The sequence below is a fragment of the Loxodonta africana genome, chromosome 13 (genome assembly GCF_030014295.1).
Source record: "Loxodonta africana isolate mLoxAfr1 chromosome 13, mLoxAfr1.hap2, whole genome shotgun sequence".
Classification (NCBI taxonomy): domain Eukaryota; kingdom Metazoa; phylum Chordata; class Mammalia; order Proboscidea; family Elephantidae; genus Loxodonta; species Loxodonta africana.
The window spans coordinates 90403896-90410764 of NC_087354.1; the positions used below are offsets into that span (position 1 = coordinate 90403896).

At 39.6% G+C, this 6869-nt stretch overlaps 1 pseudogene; it reads right to left on the reverse strand.

The window, feature by feature from the left end:
- Window positions 1-1763: 1763 nt before the first annotated feature.
- LOC100656721 (nuclear distribution protein nudE homolog 1-like) lies at window positions 1764-4658 on the reverse strand (annotated as a pseudogene).
- Window positions 4659-6869: the final 2211 nt, after the last annotated feature.

Below are 6869 nucleotides of genomic sequence, written 5' to 3' on the forward strand. Positions count from 1 at the left end.
CTTCACTAAAGAAGATATTCAGGCAGCTAACAGATACATGAGAAAATGCTCTCGATCATTAGCCATTAGAGAAATGCCAATTAAAACTACAATGAGATTCCATCTCACTCCAACAAGTCTGGCATTAATCCAAAAAACACAAAATAATAAACGTTGGAGAGGCTGCAGAGAGATTGGAACTCTCATACACTGCTGATGGGAATGTAAAATGGTACAACCACTTTGGAAGTCTATCTTGCGTTATCTTAAAAAGTCAGAAATAGAACTACCATAGCATACAACCCAGAAATCCCACTCCTCGGAATATACCCTAAAGAAATAAGAGCCTTCACACGAACAGATATATGCACACCCATGTTTACTGCAGCTCTGTTTACAATAGCAAAAAGCTGGAAGCAACCAAGGTGTCCATCAATGGATGAATGGGTAAATAAATTGTGGTGTATTCACACAATGGAATACTACATATTGATAAAGAACAGGGAAGAATCTGTGAAACATTTCATAACATGGAGGAGCCTGGAAGGCATTATGCTGAGCGAAATTAGAGGCAAAAGGACAAATATTGTATAAGACCACTGTTATAAGATCTTGAGAAATAGTATAAGCTGAGAAGAACACATACTTTTGTGGTTACAAGGCAGGGAGGGAGGGAGGGTGGGAGAGGGTTTTTTACTGATTAGCTAGTAGATAAGTACTGCTTTAGGTAAAGGGAAGGACAATACTCAATACATGGAAGGTCAGCTCAACTGACTGGACCAAAAGCAAAGAAGTTTCCGGGATAAACTGAATGCCTCAAAGGTCAGCACAGCAAGGGCGGGGGTTTGGGGACCATGGTTTAAGGGGACTTCTAAGTCAATTGGCAAAATAATTCTATTATGAAAACATTCTGCATCCCACTTTGAAATGTGGCGTCTGGGGTCTTAAATGCTAACAAGCGGCCATCTAAGATGCATCAATTGTCTCGACCCACCTGGATCAAAGGAGAATGAAGAACGCCATGGTCACATGATAACTATGAGCCCAAGAGACAGAAAGGGCCACATGAACCAGAGACTTACAACATCCTGAGACCAGAAGAACTAGTTGGTGCCTGGCCACAACCGATGACGGCCCTGACAGGGAGCACAACAGAGAACCCCTGAGGGAGCAGGAGATTAGTGGGATGCAGACCCCAAATTCTCACAAAAAGACCATACTTAATGGTCTGACTGAGACTAGAGGAATCCTGGCAGTCATGGTCCCCAAACCTTCTGTTGGCACAGGACAGGAATCATTCCTGAAGACAACTCATCAGACATGGAAGGGACTGGACAGTGGGTAGGAAAGAGATCCTGATGAAGAGTGAGTTATTTGTATCAGGTGGACACTTGAGACTGTGTTGGCATCTCCTGTCTGGAGGGGGCATGGGAGGATAGAGAGAGTTGGAAGCTGGCAAAACTGTCATGAAAGGAGAGACTGGAAGGGCTGACTCGTTAGGGGGAGAGCAAGTGGAAGTATGGAGTAAGGTGTATATAAACTTATATGTGACAGTCTGACTTGATTTGTAAATGTTCACTTGAAGCTCAATAAAAGTTAAAAAAAGAAAAAAGCACAGTGAAATAAATCTGTGAGAACCAAAACTCAACAGGACTGCCTTATATTTCTGGGTCTTTCAAGCTGTCTGAGTTTGACAGAGTACACTCTTGCCACTTTTCTATCACTCTGTAATAGTGGAAAATATTTGAGTTTTCCTTCTCCGACAAGTTTACATTTTACACAGGTTCTGGCTTTTGAAGGTGTTGCTATATTTAGTAAAGCCCTTTTGTACCAATTAGTATTTATTCACTGAGTCCATTCAATCATAGTAAGAATTTTCAGATCATGATTATTTTCCCAAAGGTATGACATGGATAAGTATGCCCCAAAGATTATAATCATAGTTGCCTTAATTTTTAGATATGAAAATGGTGTTTTTAATTCACTTTAGATTCTTCAGAGTCATTGCTGGTGAGTTGACCATCTCACTTGCCGGCAGGATGAAAGTTTGGATTCCAAGTAAGTCTCCCACAATGTTGAGAGAAGATACCCCGGCCACCAGAATATGGAGGTCCTGTCAGCCGAGTCATCCAGGCCACGTCTGAGGACCCCACTGGGTTTAAGCTGGTGCTGGGTCCTCAATGAGCTATGGGCATGGGTGGCGTGGAGTCGGTGGCCTGGGCAGCAGCGTCCGTCCTTTCAGTTTCCACCGCAACGGGCATGGAAGTCAGGGGATTCTCCTACATCTGCTGCATGGCCAATTTCTGCCGCATATCTCTGCTGGCTTGATCCATCAGTCTCTGGACTGGTTCCAGGAGATTCTCCTTCTGTCAAGTTCGCTCTCCAGGAAGGCATTTCTTTCAATAGCTTGATTCAAGCGCTGCTCATCATCTTCCAGAGACATGGTTATGGCTCCTTTTGCTCTTTGCAAGTCATCATTGACTTGCTCCAGCTCTCTGGTGTATTTCTGCAGTTGGTCTTTAATTGCTTTTGCCTACGCAATGTCATCTTCCAAGGCTGAGATCTGCCTGCCGGTAGCCTTCAGAATGCTGCATTTCAGACTTCTCCTTGATTGTTTCTAGTACCATGCAGGGGCGGTTATTTTCTGACAGGTGGTCCCTGTTCCTGGTTTCGATATGTTGCAGCTGCATCTCCAATTCAGCCTCATATTCTAAGCTTCTGCCTTGGAATTCTCTCAGTTCTTCTTGAGTATTCTCTGACCTGGCTGTGGAGGTAAGGATCCAGAGGATCCGCTGCTGCAGCCTAACTGTATCTTTTTAACCCCATTAACAAACATCCTAATGCGTCATGCCCCTCTGACTTCCCAAGGAAGTGAGGGGGATGGGGCTTAGCCCAGAATTATTTCTTTTTAACCCTGCTAACAAACACCAGGCCTCACTGGGGGAGCAAAGTTGTGCTGTAGCCTAAAGATGCCCGCAGGGAGAGGAATGGAGAAAACCATGGCTGTCCAGGTTATACAGAGGACTTTATCCCACAGTGAATACTTTAAGTGATGATAAGTGCTAGATAAATGATAACAACGATGAAAACAACTGCCATCAAGTCCATTCCAACTCACGGAGACCCCATGTGTGTCAGAGCAAAACTGCTCAGTAGGATTTCCAATGGCTGGTTTTTTGGAAGTCAATCATTAGGCCTTTAGTGCATTAAGCATTTGTACCATCTGGGACTCCTAAATAAATGACACACACAAAAAAAGTTGCCATGGAGTCAATTCCGACTTGTAGGAACCCTAGAAGGCAGAGACGAACTGTCCCATGTTTCCAAGGAGCAGCTGGTGAATTTGTACTGCTGACCTTTTGGTTAGTAGCCGAGCTCTTAACCACTATGCCACCAGGGCTCCAGATAAATGACAGCGATTGCTATTTTAGAAAAGATAGTCAGGAAAGGCCTCCCTGGGAGGGGGACAGTTGAGAAGAAACATTTCGGAAGAGAAGAAGGTTTTAGATATTTGGTGAAGCACATTCTAGATTGAGAGGCAACAACACCAGGCCCTGAGGCTGATAACATCGATAAGTTTTTAAAAGAGGAGGAAGGCCAGTGTGACTGGGGCTGAGAAAGAGAGCTAAGAAGGAATGTTAGAGAACAAAATATTGGACAAACAGGAGTGAGATCATAAATAGACATTTATTGTGTATTATAAAACAACAAATATATGTATATTATAACAAGGTTCAGATTCCTAACAATATAAATTTATATGAATAAAGAAATTTTCCTTATTATTAACATCCAATTTTCCTTATTTTTAACAACTTACATTACAATGCTACAAGTTTAACAATTAATGAACCAATATTGATATATTGTTATTAACTAAAGTTCATACTTAATTCTGATTTTTTTAGTTTGTACCTAATATTCTCTTTCTGGTTCAGTATTCCATTCAGAATAGCACATTACATTTAGGCCTAGGCTACTCTAGACTGTAACAGTTTCTCAGACTTTTGTTATTTTTGATGACTTTGAGAGATCCAGATTAATTGGTCAGGTGTTTTATAGAACATCCTTCAACTGAAATTTGCCAAATGTATTTATAAAGTTTGGATGGGGTGAAGTGCTATTTTCATCCGATTATATCAAGGCTAGATGCTATCAACATTACTTCTCCCTGTTGGTATTACCTGGTTGACATGTATTTGTCAGGTTTCTCCACTATAAAGTCACCCTTTTTTCTCCCTGTCTTTTTATGCAGCACTCTTTGGAAGGAAGTCCCTGTGCACAGCCCTTAAGAAAGGGGGGTTATACTCCTCCTTGGGAGTGCAGGACTACCTAAATTGTTAGGAAGTCTTCTACATGGGAGATTCGCCTATTCTGTCCCATTTATTAGTTCATTCAATCATTTATTTATATCAGTAGGGATATTTACTTTATACTTTGAGTTATAATCCAGTATTACTTTATTTTGTTGCTCAAATTGTTCCAGCTTTGGCTATTGAGAGTACTTGCAGTTGGCTCCTGTTTTCATTTGACGTACATTTATCATTGTGTTGTTGTTTGGTTTGTTTATTTGTTGTTAGCACTTCATTACTTTCTGGAACTACAAAATGCTCCAGATTCATCTTGGATTTTCCTGCCCCTGCCATAGAATCAGTCGTTTTTCCACAGAGCACGGTCATTGTAAAATGGCATTAGAAACCAAGATCTGTGCACTAGGTGTGCTTGTTGCTACTGGAGTGTTTTGTTTCTAGGCCCACTTGGTTGACCAAGCAAGAACGTATATGTGCACACACTAGCCTGTGTATGCACACATATCTATAAATATTTCTATATGTAATCATCTTATCCATATTAAGACAAACATAAGTTTATTCTGATATCTCTAATCTAGTACCACATGGAGCATTCATACCACTTTCCCTTGTTAGCTGTAACTTCCCACTCCAACAGTGACAAATATAGCTCCTGACATCCATCCTTGACTAACTTGAGTAACAATTCTAGTATATATGTATGATGTGATGACTCAGAAGAAAAGAGGAAACACATATAAAGGAATGTCATTCCAAAATTCATAAGTAATTAGATCCAGTGCATCGCTATACATGATTGGCAACAAGGGAAGCAGAGGCGTAAGTCCACATGATAGCAGGAAAGGCAGATATATGTAGAGATGCAGTGTACTAGGTATACTGTTTAAGATATACATGGATAATAAACATTGTTGTTCTTGTTTAAAAAAAAAATTTTTTTTTTTTAGGTGCCCTCAGTTTGGTTCCAACTTATAGTGACCACATGTACAACAGAATAAAACACTTCTTGGCCTTGAGCCATCTTTACAATTGTTGCTTGTATGAGCCCATTGTTGCAGCTAATGTGTCAGTCCTTCTTGTTGAGGGGCTTCCTCTTTTTCCCTTATTTTACCAAGCAGGATGTCTGTCTCCAGCAGCTGGTCCTTCCTGACAACATATCTAAAGTAATACAGATGAAGTCTCACCATCCTTGCTTCTGAGAAGCATTCTGGTGGTACTTTTTCCGAGACAGATTTGTTCATTCTCCTTGAAGTCCATGGTATATTCAATATTCTTCACCAACATCATAATTCAAAGGCACTAATTCTTCTTTGGCCTTCCTTATTCATCGTTCAGCTTTCGCATGCACATGAGGCAATTAAAAAAAAACCATGGTTTGGGTCAGGGTGCCTTAGTCCTCAAAGTGACATCTTTGCTTCTGAACACTTTAAATGGGTTTTTTGCAGCAGATTTGCCCAATGCAATATGTCGTTTGATTTCTTGACTGCTGCTTCTATGGGCTTTGATTGTGGATCCAAGCAAAATGAAATCCTTCTCAACTTCAGTATTTCCTCCATTTATCGTGATGTTGCTTATTGGTCCAGTTGTGAGGATTTTTTGTTTTCTTTATGTTGAGGGGTAATCCATAGTGAAGGCTGTGGTCTTTGATCTTCATCAGTAAATGCTTCAAGTCCTCTTTGCTTTCAGCAAGCAAGGTTGTGTCATTCACATATCGCAGATTGTTAATGAGTCTTTCTCCAGTTCTGATGCTGCATTTTTCTTCATATAATCCATCTTCTTGGATCACTTGCTTAGCATACGATTAAACAAGTATGGTGAAAGGATATAACCCTGACACACATCTTACCTGGTTTTAAACTGCACAGTATCCCCTAGTTCTGTTTGAACAACTGCCTCTTGGTCTATGTACACATTCCTCATGAGCACAATTAAATGTTCTGGAATTCCCATTCTTTGAAATATTTCCATAATTTGTTATGATCCATACTTAAAAATTGGGCAATAAATAAACCAATAAGTGTAAATTCCAATGAGTTCACACACATAGTTGTAGTGTCACTTCCAAAAAAAAAAAAGAAAAACTCTAAAAGCAAATCTAAATTATATTTTATGCTGACAACAGAATTACTCAACAGTGCTTCAACTTGTTTGCATGTTTGAGCTTAACTTCACAACAAATTACTTAAACAATTAGAAATAAACTACCAATAAGAAAAGGTATTTGCCTCCAGATGACATTTAAACTTACAAGAAATCCACATAAAGTGATGCAAAATTCACCCTAAAAAATGTGTGGGTGTGTATAAATACATACACATAAATGTGGAAAAAAAGAGCTAGCCTTGCTTAATAAATGTATGAAAAAATATTTGCAACAGTGAATAAAGAAATGAAAAACGTGGATCAATCAAATTAGCAAAATTTTCTTTTCAAGATTCTGGGCTTGTTAAGATGAGCGTTCAATATTACTAGATTTTTTTCTTCTTTTTTTAGAATTCAGTTTAGCAATATACTTCAAAATTGTCAGATACAATTCTAATTAAAGTAGTAGTATATAAAACTAAGTGTAAGACATCA